Genomic DNA, 7,446 nt, shown 5'->3' with positions numbered 1-7,446 from the left:
GAACACTATTAACAAAAGATGAAAACTTGGAGTTTTTAACAACAGCACCTCAAAAATTGCTTACTTATGGAAGATGTTAGAAGCAAGAATGAGATGCAATACACTTACTGGCTCTTGTTAAAATATGACCAAAACAAAAACCAACTAAGGCGTTAATATCACTGTCATATTTATTTATTTATTTATTAAGTTAATGATTTACTTCTGATTCATACGACTGCAGTCGTTAATATTGGAAGGGATGATTGATGGAAACCTTAAAACTCACTGGGCAACACATCCCATGTGTTCAATTAGCTTCACAATAACAAAGAGCTTTTTTTTCTAATGTCTAAGTGGAATCTCATGTGTTTCAAATAGTACCCACTGTCTCTTCTCCATTGACTGATGATCACTGAGAAGTATGTGGCTCTCTTCACTTCATTATCCCCGTAAAGTGATTACATGCAATGATAAGTTCCCTCCAACCATTCTCCAGGTTGCAAAACTGCAACTCTGTCTCTTCTTGTGTAATAGATGCACTAATTCCAGAGTCATCTTTGTGATCCTTTATTGAACTCATTCCTGTATGTTCATGGATCTCACCGGTGCTGAGTAAAGGGGAAGCATCACGTATCTCATCACTGGTTCCTCCTATCTTTGTTTCCTTCAGGGAAAGCAACTTCATATCTCTCTTACTTCAGTTCTCTCTTATTTCAGGATTTGCACTTTTTCTTTTTCTTTTGAAAGCTGAAGGTCTGGTGGCTGCCTGGTCTGGTGGTTGGTGACCTTGCACATAGCAGGGGGGTTGAAACTAGGTGATCATTGTGGTCCTTTTCAACCCAGGCCATGCTATGATTCTATGATTCTATGAAAAAAATAGTACATATATAATTGGCAGTGGAAGCAAAAACATAGTACTCCCCATAGTATAACAAAACGGAGTAAATACAGTGACCTACATTCTGTGAAGAGCTTGCTATAATCTCACCTTTGCTGAATGTTTATTGAGTTTCCAAGCTGCAAGTCACCTTTTGTTTCAAGAAAAAAAGAAATTGTTTATTTCCAGGGAGAGAAAAAAATGTCATATTCAAGAATGTGAGGGAAAAGAAACTCCTTTGTTTCTATAAAAATAGATATACGCCCTTTGATTAACTGATCTTTGAACCTTGCTGTTTGTTTGTTTATTTTTTAACCCAATCTATTTTCAAATTTTAATGTAGGCTTATTTAAAATTTACTGAAATATAAGGGCTTATTTTTCCAGTGAACAAGAAGAGTAAACAGGGTCTGGTCCTTAGAAACTGCTCTCTCCCAAGAGATAAAATGACCTCATGCTTTCATGATGAATTCTAATCCTTAAGGTATACACGTCTGTTCTGTTGAGTGACTTCTGATTTCTTTAGTCTCTTAATCTGTTTTTTTTTTTTTTTTAAATGAATATTGATTTCAGTTCACTGCTTTACTGGAAGTACTGTACCAAAGATTATCTTTCAACAGTCTCCAAGCATGGGAAGCTTAGTAGAAGTCCCTCATCTTATTAGAGGTTTATATTCTTAGAGCATCTTTTCTTTTTCTCCTAATATGTAGGCTAGCACTATGGACAGTTGTACCTGCAAATACTTTCTTAACTCTTTAGATAACTGGTAGCAATTACAGTTAAACCCTGATTATAATTTCTTTATCTTCACATTTTGCTTCATGTTTCTTATTCAAGTTTTCATTAAGATGATTTTTATTAGGATAGTTTTGGAAAGGATTTTAATGCAATTCTTGTTTGAAATCCACTGTTTTTTTGTTTGTTTTGTTTTTCAGAATAAAGTGAGGGCAGTGGACAGTGAAAAATTAATTAGGTGGACTCAGTTAAGTAATCAGATGAGTGATTAATGAGTTAAGTAATCTGATGAGTGATTAAACAATAAGTGTCTAAAAAAGTTTTCTAATTATAACAAGGTATTTCTTTAATCTTAGGTAAATGAAATTAATTTTATTTCATGTCATATTTCTCTCTGATGTCATATTTCAGATTTGTGTTAGAGTGTCTATGATAACAATTCCTAGACTGGGACTCTACTCAATATCTCTAATCAATTGAAGAGAGGTAAGAATTTAAAGTAGCTGTGAGGAAAAAAATCCACTCGCTGGAGAATTAAGGTATTCGGTGTGGATTTTGCTGCCTACATCTAATTGTGATCTTCAAAACTTGTAACTAATTTGCCAGGTTATGTCTACAAGGCAGAGTGCAGTACTACTGAGATGTCTGAGCTATCTGTGAATGAATTAATGCCAGGACTAGAAGAAATATGTGTGCAGTTCAGCACTTTTCTTTGTCTATTATAGAGTAGACTTGAATAATTTTCATCAATCTACACAGCTTTGCATTATGCCATGTCCATAGGTGCCTAGCACTGTTTTTATGTATGCCACCGCCAATCTTTCTTAGTATGATAAGTGATCTTAATGCTTTAGCATCCATGAGTCTGCTTTAGGGTCTGACCTTGCACCACTGAGCAGGAGGAAACCAGAATTGACACTCTTCTAGGAATGTTTTCACTGTGCTTATAGAAAAGGTTGTCACTGGGTTTCCTGTACCACAATTTGGTGCAAAGATACTTCTCTCTGGCTCTCAAGTGATTTTGATAATTCTGTATTTTGGCCGTGCAAGCATGAAGGCTGGGATCTGTGAGCTGCAACCTTTTCATTGCTGAACTGTCAAGATTGAAGGAAACAGGACAACTGAAGGAACATCACTGTGAGACAGAATTTCTGAGAACATTGCCCAGATTGTAGGTTTCAATGTCTACCACATGGGCATCTGAATCATAGAGACAGACAAGATTAGACATATTAATTGTCATATCTGGCTCTCTGCTCAACCTGGAAGCTAATAAAAATGCTGTAGAGAAGCAATTTATAATTAGAAGACAGTGGGAGTGTGATAACACATCCTCACTATTATTACTCTGAGTAAGTAGCCTGCATTTATAGATGTGCATGCAGCATTTACATTACCCTTATTTCCACTTAGAAAATTTTGTTAGAGCAGATTTGAGGATTTCCAGCCTCACTTGAAGTATTTGGAAGTAAGGAAGAGAAAAGAAGCTGTGGACACGTGAAGAAAGATGGACGTACATGCTAAACAAATTTTCTGCACATCTGCTGCATATGATGTCTTTGGCAAGAATTTCTTTTCTAGAAATCCTAGGAGTTTTGTACAAAAAGAAAAAGATGTCAAATGCCTCTGATGCCTGTGCTGAAAGACCTTAGAAGACACCAAGTCAGAGTAAATGTAGTCAGTTTGGCCTATCAGCTTCTTCTTGTGCCAGAGACTGAACTCTGGTAATAATTGCAACTGCACAGTACCAAATCTCTATGACAGTGCAACCACCTTAAAAGCCTTTTGGAATAGCTTATTAAGAAGAAAAAATATGAATTTATTGGGAAGGACTTAATGTCCTTGAAAATTCAGCTGCTAAAAATAAATAAACATTACAAGAGAAAAAAATAGAAAACCTGAGGGTTGATGCAGAATTCATGCAGAATCCTAAATTGATTTGATCAAAGAAATAGCAGTTACTCTTCCTTCTCACAGACCTCCTCCTCCATAGAGTGAAAATAATGAAGAGGAAAATCCTCTTCTCTAATTTGAACTTGATAAAGCCTTGACAGATCCATCTGTTTCATTCTTTGTGGGAGATAATACATGCTAGTAATTCTGACTTCATTTATCATTAAAAAACAAGTGATCTGAGCTCTTCATCATATAATATTATAGAATATTGTCCTTCCTCCCCTTTGTTACTGTTTCTATCTTTTTAGAATTATACTAATCAGCATTTTTTTTTCCTTCTTTTGCCACCTATCTTATTTTACAATTTCTTTGTCACGTTAGAGTTCATTTTCTTTAGCTTGTTTGTGTTTTTTTTTCATTTGTTTACTTGTTTGTACTTATACATTCTCAATATAAACTTCAGATGCTTTTAAACTGTCACTTTTAGTGTGGCTGTGTCTATTAAAACCAGACAAACATCACCAGGTTGAAGTGTATCTATTATGAATTGTGAAATGTATCTATTATATGAATTGGGATTCTATATGATTACATGAATTCTCATTTGAAAAGGAATAATTCTAGTTTCAATGTTTCATATTTATTAGTACCACAGGCAAAACTGAATGGCTGTATTGTAAAGCAGGATATGCATGAGGAAGTAATCTTTCCCAGCATCAGATAAATATTTGTTACTTTAGATTATTATTTTTTTTAAGATCTTTTGTAATTAATTCTCAAGTCAGGACTTTTCTGAGTCTTTACTCTTTGAGTAAAGTAGTTGGATTTGTTTTGTGGTTGAGTGGTTTTGAGTTTTGTCTTGTTTGTTTTTCACCAGCTTTCTGACTGGAAATGGACCTTACAGTAAGGAACTGAAGCAGATGATTTATTTTAGCCCAGTCCCTAAGCTTATTGAACTAGAAAAGAAAAAATAAATACAGGCTTAGCATACAAGAGAACGTGCTTGCACATTTCATGGCTTATGTTCTCCATGCAGATAACAGCATTTGTGTTAGATCTGTTTGCAGTTTGCAAGCAGTATTAACAAAGTTCACTATCTTTATTACTTCAGCTTCTTCTTTTCAGGCCCTTGACAGCTGCCATTTTGCCCCTTTTATTTACTTAAAGGCTCCTGGAAGATATTCTTCCTAGCTCAATGCTCTGATCATATCATCCATTTTTCCCAGATGTCAATGACTTTTACATAGCTAATACAATTCCAGTCTAACTCAGTTTCTTATTTCTCCTGTTTTAGTTCCTACACACTGACAGTTTGCAAATAGAAATCCAAATGAGCAGAGGAAATGTACTCTGAACTGTTCGCTCAGCTCTAAATCATCTCCAGGTTAATCCATGTACATTGGATTCATGTTCATACCAGTTCATTTTTCATCAGCTAACTCTTATTTAGTGAATATAATATTCTAAAAGTTCATTTGTTAAAAAAAGTTCAGATATTTTATGTTCTTGATTATGTTCCATATTCTCTGTCTTTTGGATTGCTCATAAATTTAGGCTGGTTTGTTGTCAGTGTTTCACTCCAGGACTTCCTGTAGCCTCTGTGGGATAAAACTGGATAGTTCATCACATTTCCAATCCAGCTGAATATAACATCTCTCACAAAACATAACTGTTTACTGTCCTCAGCTAAATAAGACATTCATAATGCGGGGGAAAAGAGATTTCTTGAAGCTGAAAAAGTTTTCGTTTTGCTGGGTTTTTTTAGTTAATCAAACTAATCATAGACTTGATTTTGATTTCTCGATGGACTGAGCCTGCCTTGGGTGTATCAGCAGCAGATATTTGCCCTTTACTTCTGCTCTTCGGAGGGAGAAGGCAGGAGGGAAATAACAGCATTAAGTCATGCCTATCTGTAACAATACTCAGAGAATGGGAAAAAGAAATGTTGAATGAAAATGCCTTATTGCCCCCAGTTAAGAGAACAGAGTGTTTACTGAAGCACAAATCCAACTCTTCTCCATGCTGCCCAGCTGTACTTGGGGTTGCATATGCTGCATCCAAGAAAAGATAGTTGATTATTTTCAACACCTATTGCTTTTGAGGATTTGTTTATGAAGAGCTTTCTTCATTTCATATCTGTGGTATATAGGGCAGGTAGAGATTTCCTGGGCCTTTGTGCCAACCTCCTTTCTTTCACAGGTAAACATAAAGCTCTGATCTGACAGAAGTGAAATACATCAAATTAGCCAAATGTTTTTCCATCTGTGCTCCTAACTATTATCTTTTAGATTTAACTTTAACACAAATGTTTTTTTATACACAGTCATACATTCTTCTGCTATAGCTGTAGCAGCATTAACAGAAGGATGTTACGAGTGCCCAGGTGATCATAATTGCTGTTTAAAATTTGTTTTAAATATTTTCATTTCTAAACTATTTACTAATTAAAATGATGTCAACATTGTCTTTGAGAAAATCTAAAATACACATAACAGATAAATTACATCCACGTGAGAGTAACAGGAGGAAATAATCTCAGTACCTGATCACAAACCTTTGTCCTGCAACAGCTGTCCACTGTGGATAAAGCATACTGAGGCAATCTGGCTTTCACACCCAACAAATAGCCCAAACAAATTATTTGAGTTCTTCTCAAATAATTTTTCTTTCATCGTTGCACCATCACTTTGAAGAGTTCACACTGCAGTCTAATAAATATTTGTTATTCAGACCATAATTGCCTTTACTGAATTTTCAGGCCTTATTGTCGTTAATTACTATTATTCTATTTTTTTAATATGGTTTGTTTCCTTCCCCCCTTGGTTGCCTTAAAATTTAAAATTACTTTTTTTTTCTTGGTGCTTAGTTTTCAAATACAGAGTGATAGTTATCTTATCTTCCCTGGCCCTCGTTCAGCCATGCTGTACTTAATTAGTTCTTTTAATCTTTGTTAATAATACTTGTCTTGAGTAAAAGCTAATAAGGCATTTATTGTAAAGTGCACTTGCATTTTAAGTCATCAGAGCTATGTCCTAGAAAAGTCCAGGGCAGAGTCGCCTTACTGTTCTCCTTGCCAATTTTCAAATGGTCAGGAGTGCCTTCAGGTAATAGAAGATTATAATTTAAGCTGGAATCACTATTTTCCTTCAGTTTAGATGTCTTCCCTGCTTTGTTCCATATCTGGATACAGACCATAGGCAAAGACTCTGAATATCAGTAAGGTGCTCAGTCACCTTTATTTTTCAGCGGAACTGATGTATGTGAGCAGATTTTGTGTCATATTATAACACGAAGAACACTAAATTATTTTTAAACATGAATTTTCTTCTATAATACATACAGATATTGTTAACTTAGTTCTTGTTTTGTTTGAGATCAAAATATAAGCAACCTCAGTGACTCAGTGTAAGACCACTAAAGAAAAACAATATGACAAGTGGCAATACGCTCGTACAGCTTGTATTCCTGAAGCAGTCACTTTTCCTTATTGCTGAGGTTTTGTTTTAGCAGATAGCCTCTCAGTGGTGCACGCACCTTAAAGACAAAAGGGACTATGATACGGTGGATCTTCTCACTCCCCTGCAAATATTTTTAAAAGCAAAGAGATTCAATTGTGCCTTAACAATACCTCTGATCTACCTTTCTCATCTATTGGCAAAGCTGCTCAGTGGCACTAGCTGCTTGGGGAAATTCCAATTATACTATATGTTAATTTTTCCAGATTCTATTTCTAGTGTTCCTCACTATGTTTTCTTCAGTTTTTTTGATGTTTATTTGTTTGTTCTCTCTTCGTTATAGGCATCCACATATGAATAACTTGTCCTCTTCTTTGCATTCATAAAAGCTTTTACAGAACCTGTGTCATTTTCGTTTCCTTCTTTAATTCTTCTTTGCCTTTATTTCAGTTTCTTTCTCAAAATTCAACAGTGGAATTGAAGTTGCCGTTCAAGTCTTGGA

Source organism: Meleagris gallopavo, chromosome 4 (assembly GCF_000146605.3).
Source record: "Meleagris gallopavo isolate NT-WF06-2002-E0010 breed Aviagen turkey brand Nicholas breeding stock chromosome 4, Turkey_5.1, whole genome shotgun sequence".
Lineage (NCBI taxonomy): Eukaryota > Metazoa > Chordata > Aves > Galliformes > Phasianidae > Meleagris > Meleagris gallopavo.
This window is presented reverse-complemented; position numbering follows the sequence as displayed.